The sequence below is a fragment of the Hemiscyllium ocellatum genome, unplaced genomic scaffold (assembly GCF_020745735.1).
Source record: "Hemiscyllium ocellatum isolate sHemOce1 unplaced genomic scaffold, sHemOce1.pat.X.cur. scaffold_1688_pat_ctg1, whole genome shotgun sequence".
In the NCBI taxonomy this organism is placed as follows: domain Eukaryota; kingdom Metazoa; phylum Chordata; class Chondrichthyes; order Orectolobiformes; family Hemiscylliidae; genus Hemiscyllium; species Hemiscyllium ocellatum.
The window spans coordinates 1-21273 of record NW_026867850.1 but is presented as its reverse complement, the minus strand read 5'-3'; the positions used below and the strand labels follow the sequence as shown (position 1 = coordinate 21273).

Below are 21273 nucleotides of genomic sequence, written 5' to 3'. Positions count from 1 at the left end.
CAGGACATTGTGAAAAATCAACTTTCCTGCGTTTCCTTCGTCCAGAGATGTTGAAGACGGATGGGGCAGTGTCCGAGGCCAGGCCCCCGGCCCAGCCTGCAGGATCCTTGGGCTCGATTGCCTACCAGGCCCTGGCCAAATCTCGCGCGATCTTGGTTAAGCAGATAGAGGAGAAGCTGGCCCCGATCTCTATCGTGCTGCAGAAGCATGAACAGCAGCTGGGAGACCTGGAAAAGAGGACGGATGAGGTTGGACACAGAGGCACAGCGGTGGAAGCTGATACCGCTTCCTCTAAGGATAGGATCCAAGCATCGGAGGCTGAGGGCTGACCATACAGAGGTTTATAAAATCATGAGGAACATGAATAGGGTAAACAGCCAAGGTCTTTTCCCTGGTGTGTGGGAGTCCAGAACTAGAGGGCTTAGGTTTAGGGTGAGTGGGAAAAGATATAAAAGAGACCAAAGGGACAACATTTTCAGGCAGAAGGTGGTGTGTGTGTGTGGAATGAGCTGCCAGAGGAAGTGGTCGAGGCTGGTACAATTACATCATTTCAAAGGCATCTGGATGGGTATACGTATAGGAAGAGTTTGGAGGGAGATGGGCCGGGTGCTGGCAGGTGGGACTAGATTGGGTCGGGATATCTGTTCGACCGAGGGTGTGTTTGTGTGCTGTACATCTCTATGACTCGATGACTGGAAGTGTCAGTCTGAGTCAATCCGTTGTCTAGCTACGGGCAAGGTGACTCCATTGGATGATGTGAACCCAGCTGATGACCCCTTTGGCCAAAGCTAGAGAACATTCTGGAAGATCAGGGAAAAGAAGGATATGAACACACACCTGGATGCCAGTCCCTTAGCGAAGCCTTGACTGCGATCTGCAGCAGAGCTCTGACCATGTGCTCCAAACTTGTTCATAAAAGCCCGGGAGTGAGGGGGGCAAGCCATTCACCCCAGCAAGTCCACACTCAGCCTCTGATGAGCATCCCATCCAGGCCCAACCACTATCCTCTCAGCCTGCATTCCCCAAAGCCAATCCAGCGAACCTGCACATCTTTGGGCTGTGGGAGGAAAGCAAAGCACCCGCAGTAGCCCATGGAGAGAAGGTGCAAACTCGACACAAACAGAAAGCCAAGGGAGGAATCAAAGTCAGGTCCCCGATGCTGCGAGGCAGCAGTGCTACCCACTGAGCCACCATGCCATCCCCAGGAGATTCTCAGCAGGTTTTCAGCCATTGTGTCTGTGCTGTCTGTTTCAGGGAATTCAGCTTTAATCCTGCAGATCCCCAAAAGAGCTGCGTAAGGCGACAGGGAACACCCACCAACTGAATGCAGATAAGCAGTTGTTGGCAAAGCAGATTAAGGACAGACAAGGAAGAGTCAGACACCCCAGATGGGACTTGAACCCAGAACCCCTGGCTTAGGAGGCCAGTGCCTTATCCATTAGGCCACTGGAGCTGCACAGTTACATGCAGCATGGCAGACTTTAAATACTGCGCCCTGACCTCTCATTGTGTGTTTTTGTGGATTTTCTCCTCTCAATGCACTGTGAGGATCCAAGATGGTGGTGATCTCGGACGATGGTGTTGCAGAGCTCGGCACCACAGCACAAGCGCCCAATCCGTTCCATCGCGATATCCTAGGAGTCTGAAAATGTTGTGGAGTCCCAGGACATTGTGAAAAATCAACTTTCCTGCGTTTCCTTCGTCCAGAGATGTTGAAGACGGATGGGGCAGTGTCCGAGGCCAGGCCCCCGGCCCAGCCTGCAGGATCCTTGGGCTCGATTGCCTACCAGGCCCTGGCCAAATCTCGCGCGATCTTGGTTAAGCAGATAGAGGAGAAGCTGGCCCCGATCTCTATCGTGCTGCAGAAGCATGAACAGCAGCTGGGAGACCTGGAAAAGAGGACGGATGAGGTTGGACACAGAGGCACAGCGGTGGAAGCTGATACCGCTTCCTCTAAGGATAGGATCCAAGCATCGGAGGCTGAGGGCTGACCATACAGAGGTTTATAAAATCATGAGGAACATGAATAGGGTAAACAGCCAAGGTCTTTTCCCTGGGGTGTGGGAGTCCAGAACTAGAGGGCTTAGGTTTAGGGTGAGGGGAAAAGATATAAAAGAGACCAAAGGGACAACATTTTCAGGCAGAAGGTGGTGTGTGTGTGTGGAATGAGCTGCCAGAGGAAGTGGTCGAGGCTGGTACAATTACATCATTTAAAAGGCATCTGGATGGGTATACGTATAGGAAGAGTTTGGAGGGAGATGGCCGGGTGCTGGCAGGTGGGACTAGATTGGGTCGGGATATCTGTTCGACCGAGGGTGTGTTTGTGTGCTGTACATCTCTATGACTCGATGACTGGAAGTGTCAGTCTGAGTCAATCCGTTGTCTAGCTACGGGCAAGGTGACTCCATTGGATGATGTGAACCCAGCTGATGACCCCTTTGGCCAAAGCTAGAGAACATTCTGGAAGATCAGGGAAAAGAAGGATATGAACACACACCTGGATGCCAGTCCCTTAGCGAAGCCTTGACTGCGATCTGCAGCAGAGCTCTGACCATGTGCTCCAAACTTGTTCATAAAAGCCCAGGGAGTGAGGGGGGCAAGCCATTCACCCCAGCAAGTCCACACTCAGCCTCTGATGAGCATCCCATCCAGGCCCAACCACTATCCTCTCAGCCTGCATTCCCCAAAGCCAATCCAGCGAACCTGCACATCTTTGGGCTGTGGGAGGAAAGCAAAGCACCCGCAGTAGCCCATGGAGAGAAGGTGCAAACTCGACACAAACAGAAAGCCAAGGGAGGAATCAAAGTCAGGTCCCCGATGCTGCGAGGCAGCAGTGCTACCCACTGAGCCACCATGCCATCCCAGGAGATTCTCAGCAGGTTTTCAGCCATTGTGTCTGTGCTGTCTCTTTCAGGGAATTCAGCTTTAATCCTGCAGATCCCCAAAAGAGCTGCGTAAGGCGACAGGGAACACCCCACCAACTGAATGCAGATAAGCAGTTGTTGGCAAAGCAGATTAAGGACAGACAAGGAAGAGTCAGACACCCCAGATGGGACTTGAACCCAGAACCCCTGGCTTAGGAGGCCAGTGCCTTATCCATTAGGCCACTGGGCTGCACAGTTACATGCAGCATGGCAGACTTTAAATACTGCGCCCTGACCTCTCATTGTGTGTTTTTGTGGATTTTCTCCTCTCAATGCACTGTGAGGATCCAAGATGGTGGTGATCTCGGACGATGGTGTTGCAGAGCTCGGCACCACAGCACAAGCGCCCAATCCGTTCCATCGCGATATCCTAGGAGTCTGAAAATGTTGTGGAGTCCCAGGACATTGTGAAAAATCAACTTTCCTGCGTTTTCTTCGTCCAGAGATGTTGAAGACGGATGGGGCAGTGTCCGAGGCCAGGCCCCCGGCCCAGCCTGCAGGATCCTTGGGCTCGATTGCCTACCAGGCCCTGGCCAAATCTCGCGCGATCTTGGTTAAGCAGATAGAGGAGAAGCTGGCCCCGATCTCTATCGTGCTGCAGAAGCATGAACAGCAGCTGGGAGACCTGGAAAAGAGGACGGATGAGGTTGGACACAGAGGCACAGCGGTGGAAGCTGATACCGCTTCCTCTAAGGATAGGATCCAAGCATCGGAGGCTGAGGGCTGACCATACAGAGGTTTATAAAATCATGAGGAACATGAATAGGGTAAACAGCCAAGGTCTTTTCCCTGGTGTGTGGGAGTCCAGAACTAGAGGGCTTAGGTTTAGGGTGAGTGGGAAAAGATATAAAAGAGACCAAAGGGACAACATTTTCAGGCAGAAGGTGGTGTGTGTGTGTGTGTGGAATGAGCTGCCAGAGGAAGTGGTCGAGGCTGGTACAATTACATCATTTCAAAGGCATCTGGATGGGTATACGTATAGGAAGAGTTTGGAGGGAGATGGGCCGGGTGCTGGCAGGTGGGACTAGATTGGGTCGGGATATCTGTTCGACCGAGGGTGTGTTTGTGTGCTGTACATCTCTATGACTCGATGACTGGAAGTGTCAGTCTGAGTCAATCCGTTGTCTAGCTACGGGCAAGGTGACTCCATTGGATGATGTGAACCCAGCTGATGACCCCTTTGGCCAAAGCTAGAGAACATTCTGGAAGATCAGGGAAAAGAAGGATATGAACACACACCTGGATGCCAGTCCCTTAGCGAAGCCTTGACTGCGATCTGCAGCAGAGCTCTGACCATGTGCTCCAAACTTGTTCATAAAAGCCAGAGAGTGAGGGGGGCAAGCCATTCACCCCAGCAAGTCCACACTCAGCCTCTGATGAGCATCCCATCCAGGCCCAACCACTATCCTCTCAGCCTGCATTCCCCAAAGCCAATCCAGCGAACCTGCACATCTTTGGGCTGTGGGAGGAAAGCAAAGCACCCGCAGTAGCCCATGGAGAGAAGGTGCAAACTCGACACAAACAGAAAGCCAAGGGAGGAATCAAAGTCAGGTCCCCGATGCTGCGAGGCAGCAGTGCTACCCACTGAGCCACCATGCCAGCCCCAGGAGATTCTCAGCAGGTTTTCAGCCATTGTGTCTGTGCTGTCTGTTTCAGGGAATTCAGCTTTAATCCTGCAGATCCCCAAAAGAGCTGCGTAAGGCGACAGGGAACAACACCCATCAACTGAATGCAGATAAGCAGTTGTTGGCAAAGCAGATTAAGGACAGACAAGGAAGAGTCAGACACCCCAGATGGGACTTGAACCCAGAACCCCTGGCTTAGGAAGCCAGTGCCTTATCCATTAGGCCACTGGAGCTGCACAGTTCATGCAGCATGGCAGACTTTAAATACTGCGCCCTGACCTCTCATTGTGTGTTTTTGTGGATTTTCTCCTCTCAATGCACTGTGAGGATCCAAGATGGTGGTGATCTCGGACGATGGTGTTGCAGAGCTCGGCACCACAGCACAAGCGCCCAATCCGTTCCATCGCGATATCCTAGGAGTCTGAAAATGTTGTGGAGTCCCAGGACATTGTGAAAAATCAACTTTCCTGCGTTTTCTTCGTCCAGAGATGTTGAAGACGGATGGGGCAGTGTCCGAGGCCAGGCCCCCGGCCCAGCCTGCAGGATCCTTGGGCTCGATTGCCTACCAGGCCCTGGCCAAATCTCGCGCGATCTTGGTTAAGCAGATAGAGGAGAAGCTGGCCCCGATCTCTATCGTGCTGCAGAAGCATGAACAGCAGCTGGGAGACCTGGAAAAGAGGACGGATGAGGTTGGACACAGAGGCACAGCGGTGGAAGCTGATACCGCTTCCTCTAAGGATAGGATCCAAGCATCGGAGGCTGAGGGCTGACCATACAGAGGTTTATAAAATCATGAGGAACATGAATAGGGTAAACAGCCAAGGTCTTTTCCCTGGTGTGTGGGAGTCCAGAACTAGAGGGCTTAGGTTTAGGGTGAGTGGGAAAAGATATAAAAGAGACCAAAGGGACAACATTTTCAGGCAGAAGGTGGTGTGTGTGTGTGTGGAATGAGCTGCCAGAGGAAGTGGTCGAGGCTGGTACAATTACATCATTTAAAAGGCATCTGGATGGGTATATGTATAGGAAGAGTTTGGAGGGAGATGGGCCGGGTGCTGGCAGGTGGGACTAGATTGGGTCGGGATATCTGTTCGACCGAGGGTGTGTTTGTGTGCTGTACATCTCTATGACTCGATGACTGGAAGTGTCAGTCTGAGTCAATCCGTTGTCTAGCTACGGGCAAGGTGACTCCATTGGATGATGTGAACCCAGCTGATGACCCCTTTGGCCAAAGCTAGAGAACATTCTGGAAGATCAGGGAAAAGAAGGATATGAACACACACCTGGATGCCAGTCCCTTAGCGAAGCCTTGACTGCGATCTGCAGCAGAGCTCTGACCATGTGCTCCAAACTTGTTCATAAAAGCCCAGGAGTGAGGGGGGCAAGCCATTCACCCCAGCAAGTCCACACTCAGCCTCTGATGAGCATCCCATCCAGGCCCAACCACTATCCTCTCAGCCTGCATTCCCCAAAGCCAATCCAGCGAACCTGCACATCTTTGGGCTGTGGGAGGAAAGCAAAGCACCCGCAGTAGCCCATGGAGAGAAGGTGCAAACTCGACACAAACAGAAAGCCAAGGGAGGAATCAAAGTCAGGTCCCCGATGCTGCGAGGCAGCAGTGCTACCCACTGAGCCACCATGCCATCCCCAGGAGATTCTCAGCAGGTTTTCAGCCATTGTGTCTGTGCTGTCTTTTCAGGGAATTCAGCTTTAATCCTGCAGATCCCCAAAAGTGCTGCGTAAGGCGAGAGGGAACACCCCACCAACTGAATGCAGATAAGCAGTTGTTGGCAAAGCAGATTAAGGACAGACAAGGAAGAGTCAGACACCCCAGATGGGATTTGAACCCAGAACCCCTGGCTTAGGAAGCCAGTGCCTTATCCATTAGGCCACTGGGGCTGCACAGTTACATGCAGCATGGCAGACTTTAAATACTGCGCCCTGACCTCTCATTGTGTGTTTTTGTGGATTTTCTCCTCTCAATGCACTGTGAGGATCCAAGATGGTGGTGATCTCGGACGATGGTGTTGCAGAGCTCGGCACCACAGCACAAGCGCCCAATCCGTTCCATCGCGATATCCTAGGAGTCTGAAAATGTTGTGGAGTCCCAGGACATTGTGAAAAATCAACTTTCCTGCGTTTTCTTCGTCCAGAGATGTTGAAGACGGATGGGGGCAGTGTCCGAGGCCAGGCCCCCGGCCCAGCCTGCAGGATCCTTGGGCTCGATTGCCTACCAGGCCCTGGCCAAATCTCGCGCGATCTTGGTTAAGCAGATAGAGGAGAAGCTGGCCCCGATCTCTATCGTGCTGCAGAAGCATGAACAGCAGCTGGGAGACCTGGAAAAGAGGACGGATGAGGTTGGACACAGAGGCACAGCGGTGGAAGCTGATACCGCTTCCTCTAAGGATAGGATCCAAGCATCGGAGGCTGAGGGCTGACCATACAGAGGTTTATAAAATCATGAGGAACATGAATAGGGTAAACAGCCAAGGTCTTTTCCCTGGTGTGTGGGAGTCCAGAACTAGAGGGCTTAGGTTTAGGGTGAGTGGAAAAGATATAAAAGAGACCAAAGGGACAACATTTTCAGGCAGAAGGTGGTGTGTGTGTGTGTGGAATGAGCTGCCAGAGGAAGTGGTCGAGGCTGGTACAATTACATCATTTCAAAGGCATCTGGATGGGTATATGTATAGGAAGAGTTTGGAGGGAGATGGGCCGGGTGCTGGCAGGTGGGACTAGATTGGGTTGGGATATCTGTTCGACCGAGGGTGTGTTTGTGTGCTGTACATCTCTATGACTCGATGACTGGAAGTGTCAGTCTGAGTCAATCCGTTGTCTAGCTACGGGCAAGGTGACTCCATTGGATGATGTGAACCCAGCTGATGACCCCTTTGGCCAAAGCTAGAGAACATTCTGGAAGATCAGGGAAAAGAAGGATATGAACACACACCTGGATGCCAGTCCCTTAGCGAAGCCTTGACTGCGATCTGCAGCAGAGCTCTGACCATGTGCTCCAAACTTGTTCATAAAAGCCCAGAGAGTGAGGGGGGCAAGCCATTCACCCCAGCAAGTCCACACTCAGCCTCTGATGAGCATCCCATCCAGGCCCAACCACTATCCTCTCAGCCTGCATTCCCCAAAGCCAATCCAGCGAACCTGCACATCTTTGGGCTGTGGGAGGAAAGCAAAGCACCCGCAGTAGCCCATGGAGAGAAGGTGCAAACTCGACACAAACAGAAAGCCAAGGGAGGAATCAAAGTCAGGTCCCCGATGCTGCGAGGCAGCAGTGCTACCCACTGAGCCACCATGCCATCCCCAGGAGATTCTCAGCAGGTTTTCAGCCATTGTGTCTGTGCTGTCTCTTTCAGGGAATTCAGCTTTAATCCTGCAGATCCCCAAAAGTGCTGCGTAAGGCGACAGGGAACACCCCACCAACTGAATGCAGATAAGCAGTTGTTGGCAAAGCAGATTAAGGACACACAAGGAAGAGTCAGTCAGACACCCCAGATGGGATTTAACCCAGAACCCCTGGCTTAGGAAGCCAGTGCCTTATCCATTAGGCCACTGGAGCTGCACAGTTCCATGCAGCATGGCAGACTTTAAATACTGCGCCCTGACCTCTCATTGTGTGTTTTTGTGGATTTTCTCCTCTCAATGCACTGTGAGGATCCAAGATGGTGGTGATCTCGGACGATGGTGTTGCAGAGCTCGGCACCACAGCACAAGCGCCCAATCCGTTCCATCGCGATATCCTAGGAGTCTGAAAATGTTGTGGAGTCCCAGGACATTGTGAAAAATCAACTTTCCTGCGTTTCCTTCGTCCAGAGATGTTGAAGACGGATGGGGCAGTGTCCGAGGCCAGGCCCCCGGCCCAGCCTGCAGGATCCTTGGGCTCGATTGCCTACCAGGCCCTGGCCAAATCTCGCGCGATCTTGGTTAAGCAGATAGAGGAGAAGCTGGCCCCGATCTCTATCGTGCTGCAGAAGCATGAACAGCAGCTGGGAGACCTGGAAAAGAGGACGGATGAGGTTGGACACAGAGGCACAGCGGTGGAAGCTGATACCGCTTCCTCTAAGGATAGGATCCAAGCATCGGAGGCTGAGGGCTGACCATACAGAGGTTTATAAAATCATGAGGAACATGAATAGGGTAAACAGCCAAGGTCTTTTCCCTGGTGTGTGGGAGTCCAGAACTAGAGGGCTTGGGTTTAGGGTGAGTGGGAAAAGATATAAAAGAGACCAAAGGGACAACATTTTCAGGCAGAAGGTGGTGTGTGTGTGTGTGGAATGAGCTGCCAGAGGAAGTGGTCGAGGCTGGTACAATTACATCATTTAAAAGGCATCTGGATGGGTATACGTATAGGAAGAGTTTGGAGGGAGATGGGGGCCGGTGCTGGCAGGTGGGACTAGATTGGGTCGGGATATCTGTTCGACCGAGGGTGTGTTTGTGTGCTGTACATCTCTATGACTCGATGACTGGAAGTGTCAGTCTGAGTCAATCCGTTGTCTAGCTACGGGCAAAAGGTGACTCCATTGGATGATGTGAACCCAGCTGATGACCCCTTTGGCCAAAGCTAGAGAACATTCTGGAAGATCAGGGAAAAGAAGGATATGAACACACACCTGGATGCCAGTCCCTTAGCGAAGCCTTGACTGCGATCTGCAGCAGAGCTCTGACCATGTGCTCCAAACTTGTTCATAAAAGCCCAGGGAGTGAGGGGGGCAAGCCATTCACCCCAGCAAGTCCACACTCAGCCTCTGATGAGCATCCCATCCAGGCCCAACCACTATCCTCTCAGCCTGCATTCCCCAAAGCCAATCCAGCGAACCTGCACATCTTTGGGCTGTGGGAGGAAAGCAAAGCACCCGCAGTAGCCCATGGAGAGAAGGTGCAAACTCGACACAAACAGAAAGCCAAGGGAGGAATCAAAGTCAGGTCCCCGATGCTGCGAGGCAGCAGTGCTACCCACTGAGCCACCATGCCATCCCAGGAGATTCTCAGCAGGTTTTCAGCCATTGTGTCTGTGCTGTCTGTTTCAGGGAATTCAGCTTTAATCCTGCAGATCCCCAAAAGAGCTGCGTAAGGCGACAGGGAACACCCCACCAACTGAATGCAGATAAGCAGTTGTTGGCAAAGCAGATTAAGGACACAAGGAAGAGTCAGACACCCCAGATGGGATTTGAACCCAGAACCCCTGGCTTAGGAAGCCAGTGCCTTATCCATTAGGCCACTGGAGCTGCACAGTTACATGCAGCATGGCAGACTTTAAATACTGCGCCCTGACCTCTCATTGTGTGTTTTTGTGGATTTTCTCCTCTCAATGCACTGTGAGGATCCAAGATGGTGGTGATCTCGGACGATGGTGTTGCAGAGCTCGGCACCACAGCACAAGCGCCCAATCCGTTCCATCGCGATATCCTAGGAGTCTGAAAATGTTGTGGAGTCCCAGGACATTGTGAAAAATCAACTTTCCTGCGTTTTCTTCGTCCAGAGATGTTGAAGACGGATGGGGCAGTGTCCGAGGCCAGGCCCCCGGCCCAGCCTGCAGGATCCTTGGGCTCGATTGCCTACCAGGCCCTGGCCAAATCTCGCGCGATCTTGGTTAAGCAGATAGAGGAGAAGCTGGCCCCGATCTCTATCGTGCTGCAGAAGCATGAACAGCAGCTGGGAGACCTGGAAAAGAGGACGGATGAGGTTGGACACAGAGGCACAGCGGTGGAAGCTGATACCGCTTCCTCTAAGGATAGGATCCAAGCATCGGAGGCTGAGGGCTGACCATACAGAGGTTTATAAAATCATGAGGAACATGAATAGGGTAAACAGCCAAGGTCTTTTCCCTGGTGTGTGGGAGTCCAGAACTAGAGGGCTTGGGTTTAGGGTGAGTGGGAAAAGATATAAAAGAGACCAAAGGGACAACATTTTCAGGCAGAAGGTGGTGTGTGTGTGTGTGGAATGAGCTGCCAGAGGAAGTGGTCGAGGCTGGTACAATTACATCATTTAAAGGCATCTGGATGGGTATACGTATAGGAAGAGTTTGGAGGGAGATGGGCCGGGTGCTGGCAGGTGGGACTAGATTGGGTTGGGATATCTGTTCGACCGAGGGTGTGTTTGTGTGCTGTACATCTCTATGACTCGATGACTGGAAGTGTCAGTCTGAGTCAATCCGTTGTCTAGCTACGGGCAAGGTGACTCCATTGGATGATGTGAACCCAGCTGATGACCCCTTTGGCCAAAGCTAGAGAACATTCTGGAAGATCAGGGAAAAGAAGGATATGAACACACACCTGGATGCCAGTCCCTTAGCGAAGCCTTGACTGCGATCTGCAGCAGAGCTCTGACCATGTGCTCCAAACTTGTTCATAAAAGCCCAGGGAGTGAGGGGGGCAAGCCATTCACCCCAGCAAGTCCACACTCAGCCTCTGATGAGCATCCCATCCAGGCCCAACCACTATCCTCTCAGCCTGCATTCCCCAAAGCCAATCCAGCGAACCTGCACATCTTTGGGCTGTGGGAGGAAAGCAAAGCACCCGCAGTAGCCCATGGAGAGAAGGTGCAAACTCGACACAAACAGAAAGCCAAGGGAGGAATCAAAGTCAGGTCCCCGATGCTGCGAGGCAGCAGTGCTACCCACTGAGCCACCATGCCATCTCCAGGAGATTCTCAGCAGGTTTTCAGCCATTGTGACTGTGCTGTCTCTTCAGGGAATTCAGCTTTAATCCTGCAGATCCCCAAAAGAGCTGCGTAAGGCGACAGGGAACACCCCCCTGAATCAGATAAGCAGTTGTTGGCAAAGCAGATTAAGGACAGACAAGGAAGAGTCAGACCCCCAGATGGGATTTGAAACCCACCCCTGGCTTAGGAGGCCAGTGCCTTATCCATTAGGCCACTGGGCTGCACAGTTACATGCAGCATGGCAGACTTTAAATACTGCGCCCTGACCTCTCATTGTGTGTTTTTGTGGATTTTCTCCTCTCAATGCACTGTGAGGATCCAAGATGGTGGTGATCTCGGACGATGGTGTTGCAGAGCTCGGCACCACAGCACAAGCGCCCAATCCGTTCCATCGCGATATCCTAGGAGTCTGAAAATGTTGTGGAGTCCCAGGACATTGTGAAAAATCAACTTTCCTGCGTTTTCTTCGTCCAGAGATGTTGAAGACGGATGGGGCAGTGTCCGAGGCCAGGCCCCCGGCCCAGCCTGCAGGATCCTTGGGCTCGATTGCCTACCAGGCCCTGGCCAAATCTCGCGCGATCTTGGTTAAGCAGATAGAGGAGAAGCTGGCCCCGATCTCTATCGTGCTGCAGAAGCATGAACAGCAGCTGGGAGACCTGGAAAAGAGGACGGATGAGGTTGGACACAGAGGCACAGCGGTGGAAGCTGATACCGCTTCCTCTAAGGATAGGATCCAAGCATCGGAGGCTGAGGGCTGACCATACAGAGGTTTATAAAATCATGAGGAACATGAATAGGGTAAACAGCCAAGGTCTTTTCCCTGGTGTGTGGGAGTCCAGAACTAGAGGGCTTGGTTTAGGGTGAGTGGGAAAAGATATAAAAGAGACCAAAGGGACAACATTTTCAGGCAGAAGGTGGTGTGTGTGTGTGGAATGAGCTGCCAGAGGAAGTGGTCGAGGCTGGTACAATTACATCATTTAAAAGGCATCTGGATGGGTATATGTATAGGAAGAGTTTGGAGGGAGATGGGCCGGGTGCTGGCAGGTGGGACTAGATTGGGTCGGGATATCTGTTCGACCGAGGGTGTGTTTGTGTGCTGTACATCTCTATGACTCGATGACTGGAAGTGTCAGTCTGAGTCAATCCGTTGTCTAGCTACGGGCAAGGTGACTCCATTGGATGATGTGAACCCAGCTGATGACCCCTTTGGCCAAAGCTAGAGAACATTCTGGAAGATCAGGGAAAAGAAGGATATGAACACACACCTGGATGCCAGTCCCTTAGCGAAGCCTTGACTGCGATCTGCAGCAGAGCTCTGACCATGTGCTCCAAACTTGTTCATAAAAGCCCCGGAGTGAGGGGGGCAAGCCATTCACCCCAGCAAGTCCACACTCAGCCTCTGATGAGCATCCCATCCAGGCCCAACCACTATCCTCTCAGCCTGCATTCCCCAAAGCCAATCCAGCGAACCTGCACATCTTTGGGCTGTGGGAGGAAAGCAAAGCACCCGCAGTAGCCCATGGAGAGAAGGTGCAAACTCGACACAAACAGAAAGCCAAGGGAGGAATCAAAGTCAGGTCCCCGATGCTGCGAGGCAGCAGTGCTACCCACTGAGCCACCATGCCATCCCAGGAGATTCTCAGCAGGTTTTCAGCCATTGTGACTGTGCTGTCTCTTTCAGGGAATTCAGCTTTAATCCTGCAGATCCCCAAAAGAGCTGCGTAAGGCGACAGGGAACACCCCACCAACTGAATGCAGATAAGCAGTTGTTGGCAAAGCAGATTAAGGACAGACAAGGAAGAGTCAGACACCCCAGATGGGACTTGAACCCACAACCCCTGGCTTAGGAGGCCAGTGCCTTATCCATTAGGCCACTGGAGCTGCACAGTACATGCAGCATGGCAGACTTTAAATACTGCGCCCTGACCTCTCATTGTGTGTTTTTGTGGATTTTCTCCTCTCAATGCACTGTGAGGATCCAAGATGGTGGTGATCTCGGACGATGGTGTTGCAGAGCTCGGCACCACAGCACAAGCGCCCAATCCGTTCCATCGCGATATCCTAGGAGTCTGAAAATGTTGTGGAGTCCCAGGACATTGTGAAAAATCAACTTTCCTGCGTTTTCTTCGTCCAGAGATGTTGAAGACGGATGGGGCAGTGTCCGAGGCCAGGCCCCCGGCCCAGCCTGCAGGATCCTTGGGCTCGATTGCCTACCAGGCCCTGGCCAAATCTCGCGCGATCTTGGTTAAGCAGATAGAGGAGAAGCTGGCCCCGATCTCTATCGTGCTGCAGAAGCATGAACAGCAGCTGGGAGACCTGGAAAAGAGGACGGATGAGGTTGGACACAGAGGCACAGCGGTGGAAGCTGATACCGCTTCCTCTAAGGATAGGATCCAAGCATCGGAGGCTGAGGGCTGACCATACAGAGGTTTATAAAATCATGAGGAACATGAATAGGGTAAACAGCCAAGGTCTTTTCCCTGGTGTGTGGGAGTCCAGAACTAGAGGGCTTAGGTTTAGGGTGAGTGGGAAAAGATATAAAAGAGACCAAAGGGACAACATTTTCAGGCAGAAGGTGGTGTGTGTGTGTGTGGAATGAGCTGCCAGAGGAAGTGGTCGAGGCTGGTACAATTACATCATTTAAAGGCATCTGGATGGGTATACGTATAGGAAGAGTTTGGAGGGAGATGGGCCGGGTGCTGGCAGGTGGGACTAGATTGGGTGGGATATCTGTTCGACCGAGGGTGTGTTTGTGTGCTGTACATCTCTATGACTCGATGACTGGAAGTGTCAGTCTGAGTCAATCCGTTGTCTAGCTACGGGCAAGGTGACTCCATTGGATGATGTGAACCCAGCTGATGACCCCTTTGGCCAAAGCTAGAGAACATTCTGGAAGATCAGGGAAAAGAAGGATATGAACACACACCTGGATGCCAGTCCCTTAGCGAAGCCTTGACTGCGATCTGCAGCAGAGCTCTGACCATGTGCTCCAAACTTGTTCATAAAAGCCCGGGAGTGAGGGGGGCAAGCCATTCACCCCAGCAAGTCCACACTCAGCCTCTGATGAGCATCCCATCCAGGCCCAACCACTATCCTCTCAGCCTGCATTCCCCAAAGCCAATCCAGCGAACCTGCACATCTTTGGGCTGTGGGAGGAAAGCAAAGCACCCGCAGTAGCCCATGGAGAGAAGGTGCAAACTCGACACAAACAGCCAAGGGAGGAATCAAAGTCAGGTCCCCGATGCTGCGAGGCAGCAGTGCTACCCACTGAGCCACCATGCCATCCCAGGAGATTCTCAGCAGGTTTTCAGCCATTGTGTCTGTGCTGTCTGTTTCAGGGAATTCAGCTTTAATCCTGCAGATCCCCAAAAGTGCTGCGTAAGGCGAGAGGGAACACCCACCATCAACTGAATGCAGATAAGCGGTTGTTGGCAAAGCAGATTAAGGACAGACAAGGAAGAGTCAGACACCCAGATGGGACTTGAACCCAAAACCCCTGGCTTAGGAAGGCCAGTGCCTTATCCATTAGGCCACTGGAGCTGCACAGTTACATGCAGCATGGCAGACTTTAAATACTGCGCCCTGACCTCTCATTGTGTGTTTTTGTGGATTTTCTCCTCTCAATGCACTGTGAGGATCCAAGATGGTGGTGATCTCGGACGATGGTGTTGCAGAGCTCGGCACCACAGCACAAGCGCCCAATCCGTTCCATCGCGATATCCTAGGAGTCTGAAAATGTTGTGGAGTCCCAGGACATTGTGAAAAATCAACTTTCCTGCGTTTTCTTCGTCCAGAGATGTTGAAGACGGATGGGGCAGTGTCCGAGGCCAGGCCCCCGGCCCAGCCTGCAGGATCCTTGGGCTCGATTGCCTACCAGGCCCTGGCCAAATCTCGCGCGATCTTGGTTAAGCAGATAGAGGAGAAGCTGGCCCCGATCTCTATCGTGCTGCAGAAGCATGAACAGCAGCTGGGAGACCTGGAAAAGAGGACGGATGAGGTTGGACACAGAGGCACAGCGGTGGAAGCTGATACCGCTTCCTCTAAGGATAGGATCCAAGCATCGGAGGCTGAGGGCTGACCATACAGAGGTTTATAAAATCATGAGGAACATGAATAGGGTAAACAGCCAAGGTCTTTTCCCTGGTGTGTGGGAGTCCAGAACTAGAGGGCTTAGGTTTAGGGTGAGTGGGAAAAGATATAAAAGAGACCAAAGGGACAACATTTTCAGGCAGAAGGTGGTGTGTGTGTGTGGAATGAGCTGCCAGAGGAAGTGGTCGAGGCTGGTACAATTACATCATTTAAAAGGCATCTGGATGGGTATACGTATAGGAAGAGTTTGGAGGGAGATGGGCCGGGTGCTGGCAGGTGGGACTAGATTGGGTCGGGATATCTGTTCGACCGAGGGTGTGTTTGTGTGCTGTACATCTCTATGACTCGATGACTGGAAGTGTCAGTCTGAGTCAATCCGTTGTCTAGCTACGGGCAAGGTGACTCCATTGGATGATGTGAACCCAGCTGATGACCCCTTTGGCCAAAGCTAGAGAACATTCTGGAAGATCAGGGAAAAGAAGGATATGAACACACACCTGGATGCCAGTCCCTTAGCGAAGCCTTGACTGCGATCTGCAGCAGAGCTCTGACCATGTGCTCCAAACTTGTTCATAAAAGCCAGGGAGTGAGGGGGGCAAGCCATTCACCCCAGCAAGTCCACACTCAGCCTCTGATGAGCATCCCATCCAGGCCCAACCACTATCCTCTCAGCCTGCATTCCCCAAAGCCAATCCAGCGAACCTGCACATCTTTGGGCTGTGGGAGGAAAGCAAAGCACCCGCAGTAGCCCATGGAGAGAAGGTGCAAACTCGACACAAACAGAAAGCCAAGGGAGGAATCAAAGTCAGGTCCCCGATGCTGCGAGGCAGCAGTGCTACCCACTGAGCCACCATGCCAGCCCCAGGAGATTCTCAGCAGGTTTTCAGCCATTGTGTCTGTGCTGTCTGTTTCAGGGAATTCAGCTTTAATCCTGCAGATCCCCAAAAGAGCTGCGTAAGGCGACAGGGAACACCCACCAACTGAATGCAGATAAGCAGTTGTTGGCAAAGCAGATTAAGGACAGACAAGGAAGAGTCAGACACCCCAGATGGGACTTGAACCCAACCCCTGGCTTAGGAGGCCAGTGCCTTATCCATTAGGCCACTGGGCTGCACAGTTACATGCAGCATGGCAGACTTTAAATACTGCGCCCTGACCTCTCATTGTGTGTTTTTGTGGATTTTCTCCTCTCAATGCACTGTGAGGATCCAAGATGGTGGTGATCTCGGACGATGGTGTTGCAGAGCTCGGCACCACAGCACAAGCGCCCAATCCGTTCCATCGCGATATCCTAGGAGTCTGAAAATGTTGTGGAGTCCCAGGACATTGTGAAAAATCAACTTTCCTGCGTTTTCTTCGTCCAGAGATGTTGAAGACGGATGGGGCAGTGTCCGAGGCCAGGCCCCGGCCAGCCTGCAGGATCCTTGGGCTCGATTGCCTACCAGGCCCTGGCCAAATCTCGCGCGATCTTGGTTAAGCAGATAGAGGAGAAGCTGGCCCCGATCTCTATCGTGCTGCAGAAGCATGAACAGCAGCTGGGAGACCTGGAAAAGAGGACGGATGAGGTTGGACACAGAGGCACAGCGGTGGAAGCTGATACCGCTTCCTCTAAGGATAGGATCCAAGCATCGGAGGCTGAGGGCTGACCATACAGAGGTTTATAAAATCATGAGGAACATGAATAGGGTAAACAGCCAAGGTCTTTTCCCTGGTGTGTGGGAGTCCAGAACTAGAGGGCTTAGGTTTAGGGTGAGTGGGAAAAGATATAAAAGAGACCAAAGGGACAACATTTTCAGGCAGAAGGTGGTGTGTGTGTGTGTGGAATGAGCTGCCAGAGGAAGTGGTCGAGGCTGGTACAATTACATCATTTAAAAGGCATCTGGATGGGTATACGTATAGGAAGAGTTTGGAGGGAGATGGGCCGGGTGCTGGCAGGTGGGACTAGATTGGGTCGGGATATCTGTTCGACCGAGGGTGTGTTTGTGTGCTGTACATCTCTATGACTCGATGACTGGAAGTGTCAGTCTGAGTCAATCCGTTGTCTAGCTACGGGCAAGGTGACTCCATTGGATGATGTGAACCCAGCTGATGACCCCTTTGGCCAAAGCTAGAGAACATTCTGGAAGATCAGGGAAAAGAAGGATATGAACACACACCTGGATGCCAGTCCCTTAGCGAAGCCTTGACTGCGATCTGCAGCAGAGCTCTGACCATGTGCTCCAAACTTGTTCATAAAAGCCCGAGAGTGAGGGGGGCAAGCCATTCACCCCAGCAAGTCCACACTCAGCCTCTGATGAGCATCCCATCCAGGCCCAACCACTATCCTCTCAGCCTGCATTCCCCAAAGCCAATCCAGCGAACCTGCACATCTTTGGGCTGTGGGAGGAAAGCAAAGCACCCGCAGTAGCCCATGGAGAGAAGGTGCAAACTCGACACAAACAGAAAGCCAAGGGAGGAATCAAAGTCAGGTCCCCGATGCTGCGAGGCAGCAGTGCTACCCACTGAGCCACCATGCCATCCCAGGAGATTCTCAGCAGGTTTTCAGCCATTGTGACTGTGCTGTCTGTTTCAGGGAATTCAGCTTTAATCCTGCAGATCCCCAAAAGAGCTGCGTAAGGCGACAGGGAACACCCACCCTATCAACTGAATGCAGATAAGCAGTTGTTGGCAAAGCAGATTAAGGACAGACAAGGAAGAGTCAGACACCCCAGATGGGATTTGAACCCAGAACCCCTGGCTTAGGAGGCCAGTGCCTTATCCATTAGGCCACTGGAGCTGCACAGTTACATGCAGCATGGCAGACTTTAAATACTGCGCCCTGACCTCTCATTGTGTGTTTTTGTGGATTTTCTCCTCTCAATGCACTGTGAGGATCCAAGATGGTGGTGATCTCGGACGATGGTGTTGCAGAGCTCGGCACCACAGCACAAGCGCCCAATCCGTTCCATCGCGATATCCTAGGAGTCTGAAAATGTTGTGGAGTCCCAGGACATTGTGAAAAATCAACTTTCCTGCGTTTTCTTCGTCCAGAGATGTTGAAGACGGATGGGGCAGTGTCCGAGGCCAGGCCCCCGGCCCAGCCTGCAGGATCCTTGGGCTCGATTGCCTACCAGGCCCTGGCCAAATCTCGCGCGATCTTGGTTAAGCAGATAGAGGAGAAGCTGGCCCCGATCTCTATCGTGCTGCAGAAGCATGAACAGCAGCTGGGAGACCTGGAAAAGAGGACGGATGAGGTTGGACACAGAGGCACAGCGGTGGAAGCTGATACCGCTTCCTCTAAGGATAGGATCCAAGCATCGGAGGCTGAGGGCTGACCATACAGAGGTTTATAAAATCATGAGGAACATGAATAGGGTAAACAGCCAAGGTCTTTTCCCTGGTGTGTGGGAGTCCAGAACTAGAGGGCTTAGGTTTAGGGTGAGTGGAAAAGATATAAAAGAGACCAAAGGGACAACATTTTCAGGCAGAAGGTGGTGTGTGTGTGTGTGGAATGAGCTGCCAGAGGAAGTGGTCGAGGCTGGTACAATTACATCATTTAAAAGGCATCTGGATGGGTATACGTATAGGAAGAGTTTGGAGGGAGATGGGCCGGGTGCTGGCAGGTGGGACTAGATTGGGTGGGATATCTGTTCGACCGAGGGTGTGTTTGTGTGCTGTACATCTCTATGACTCGATGACTGGAAGTGTCAGTCTGAGTCAATCCGTTGTCTAGCTACGGGCAAGGTGACTCCATTGGATGATGTGAACCCAGCTGATGACCCCTTTGGCCAAAGCTAGAGAACATTCTGGAAGATCAGGGAAAAGAAGGATATGAACACACACCTGGATGCCAGTCCCTTAGCGAAGCCTTGACTGCGATCTGCAGCAGAGCTCTGACCATGTGCTCCAAACTTGTTCATAAAAGCCCAGGGAGTGAGGGGGGCAAGCCATTCACCCCAGCAAGTCCACACTCAGCCTCTGATGAGCATCCCATCCAGGCCCAACCACTATCCTCTCAGCCTGCATTCCCCAAAGCCAATCCAGCGAACTTGCACATCTTTGGGCTGTGGGAGGAAAGCAAAGCACCCGCAGTAGCCCATGGAGAGAAGGTGCAAACTCGACACAAACAGAAAGCCAAGGGAGGAATCAAAGTCAGGTCCCCGATGCTGCGAGGCAGCAGTGCTACCCACTGAGCCACCATGCCATCTCCAGGAGATTCTCAGCAGGTTTTCAGCCATTGTGTCTGTGCTGTCTGTTTCAGGGAATTCAGCTTTAATCCTGCAGATCCCAAAAGAGCTGCGTAAGGCGACGAGGGAACACCCCACCCTATCAACTGAATGCAGATAAGCAGTTGTTGGCAAAGCAGATTAAGGACAGACAAGGAAGAGTCAGACACCCCAGATGGGACTTGAACCCAGAAACCCTGGCTTAGGAGGCCAGTGCCTTATCCATTAGGCCACTGGAGCTGCACAGTTACATGCAGCATGGCAGACTTTAAATACTGCGCCCTGACCTCTCATTGTGTGTTTTTGTGGATTTTCTCCTCTCAATGCACTGTGAGGATCCAAGATGGTGGTGATCTCGGACGATGGTGTTGCAGAGCTCGGCACCACAGCACAAGCGCCCAATCCGTTCCATCGCGATATCCTAGGAGTCTGAAAATGTTGTGGAGTCCAGGACATTGTGAAAAATCAACTTTCCTGCGTTTCCTTCGTCCAGAGATGTTGAAGACGGATGGGGCAGTGTCCGAGGCCAGGCCCCCGGCCCAGCCTGCAGGATCCTTGGGCTCGATTGCCTACCAGGCCCTGGCCAAATCTCGCGCGATCTTGGTTAAGCAGATAGAGGAGAAGCTGGCCCCGATCTCTATCGTGCTGCAGAAGCATGAACAGCAGCTGGGAGACCTGGAAAAGAGGACGGATGAGGTTGGACACAGAGGCACAGCGGTGGAAGCTGATACCGCTTCCTCTAAGGATAGGATCCAAGCATCGGAGGCTGAGGGCTGACCATACAGAGGTTTATAAAATCATGAGGAACATGAATAGGGTAAACAGCCAAGGTCTTTTCCCTGGTGTGTGGGAGTCCAGAACTAGAGGGCTTAGGTTTAGGGTGAGTGGGAAAAGATATAAAAGAGACCAAAGGGACAACATTTTCAGGCAGAAGGTGGTGTGTGTGTGTGTGGAATGAGCTGCCAGAGGAAGTGGTCGAGGCTGGTACAATTACATCATTTCAAAGGCATCTGGATGGGTATACGTATAGGAAGAGTTTGGAGGGAGATGGGCCGGGTGCTGGCAGGTGGGACTAGATTGGGTCGGGATATCTGTTCGACCGAGGGTGTGTTTGTGTGCTGTACATCTCTATGACTCGATGACTGGAAGTGTCAGTCTGAGTCAATCCGTTGTCTAGCTACGGGCAAGGTGACTCCATTGGATGATGTGAACCAGCTGATGACCCCTTTGGCCAAAGCTAGAGAACATTCTGGAAGATCAGGGAAAAGAAGGATATGAACACACACCTGGATGCCAGTCCCTTAGCGAAGCCTTGACTGCGATCTGCAGCAGAGCTCTGACCATGTGCTCCAAACTTGTTCATAAAAGCCCGAGAGTGAGGGGGGCAAGCCATTCACCCCAGCAAGTCCACACTCAGCCTCTGATGAGCATCCCATCCAGGCCCAACCACTATCCTCTCAGCCTGCATTCCCCAAAGCCAATCCAGCGAACCTGCACATCTTTGGGCTGTGGGAGGAAAGCAAAGCACCCGCAGTAGCCCATGGAGAGAAGGTGCAAATCGACACAAACAGAAAGCAAGGGAGGAATCAAAGTCAGGTCCCCGATGCTGCGAGGCAGCAGTGCTACCCACTGAGCCACCATGCCAGCCCCAGGAGATTCTCAGCAGGTTTTCAGCCATTGTGTCTGTGCTGTCTCTTTCAGGGAATTCAGCTTTAATCCTGCAGATCCCCAAAAGAGCTGCGTAAGGCGACAGGGAACACCCCC

General features: G+C 52.2%; 3 non-coding genes across 3 annotated transcripts; all 3 read right to left on the bottom strand.

Moving 5' to 3' along the window:
* Positions 1–6372: 6372 nt before the first annotated feature.
* On the bottom strand, positions 6373–6445 carry trnar-ccu (transfer RNA arginine (anticodon CCU)). Its single transcript has one exon. It is a non-coding gene; the product is annotated as a tRNA-Arg (tRNA).
* Positions 6446–13023: 6578 nt separating this feature from the next.
* On the bottom strand, positions 13024–13096 carry trnar-ccu (transfer RNA arginine (anticodon CCU)). The gene has a single exon. It is a non-coding gene; the product is annotated as a tRNA-Arg (tRNA).
* Positions 13097–18007: 4911 nt separating this feature from the next.
* trnar-ccu (transfer RNA arginine (anticodon CCU)) lies at positions 18008–18080 on the bottom strand. Its single transcript has one exon. It is a non-coding gene; the product is annotated as a tRNA-Arg (tRNA).
* Between the last annotated feature and the right edge of the window lie 3193 nt (positions 18081–21273).